Source organism: Prinia subflava, chromosome 24 (genome assembly GCF_021018805.1).
Source record: "Prinia subflava isolate CZ2003 ecotype Zambia chromosome 24, Cam_Psub_1.2, whole genome shotgun sequence".
NCBI lineage: Eukaryota > Metazoa > Chordata > Aves > Passeriformes > Cisticolidae > Prinia > Prinia subflava.
In genome coordinates, this window is record NC_086270.1 from 4,172,479 (window position 1) to 4,172,811 (window position 333).

The window sequence follows — 333 nt, forward strand, 5'->3', positions numbered from 1 at the left end:
ACACTGCTGGGATTGCCCCACCCTCGAATTTGTCAAGGTCCTGCTGCCTTCCAGGGAGTTGACATCTCCAAATTTATATCATAAGCAAACTTAATTAGCACGCCTTAAAGTCCAGCTTCCAACTTTATACAGACTGTGCAAGAGATTTGTATCAAATGTAAACCCCAGAAACCACCAGCGTTCAGCAAAGGCACCTCTAGAACTGCTTTTCTGAAGGCTGTGCTCCTCCTGCTCCCCGTTCCCACAGCTGCCAGGGCAGAAAAGGGGAAAGGAAAGGAAAGGAAAGGAAAGGAAAGGAAAGGAAAGGAAAGGAAAGGAAAGGAAAGGAAAGGA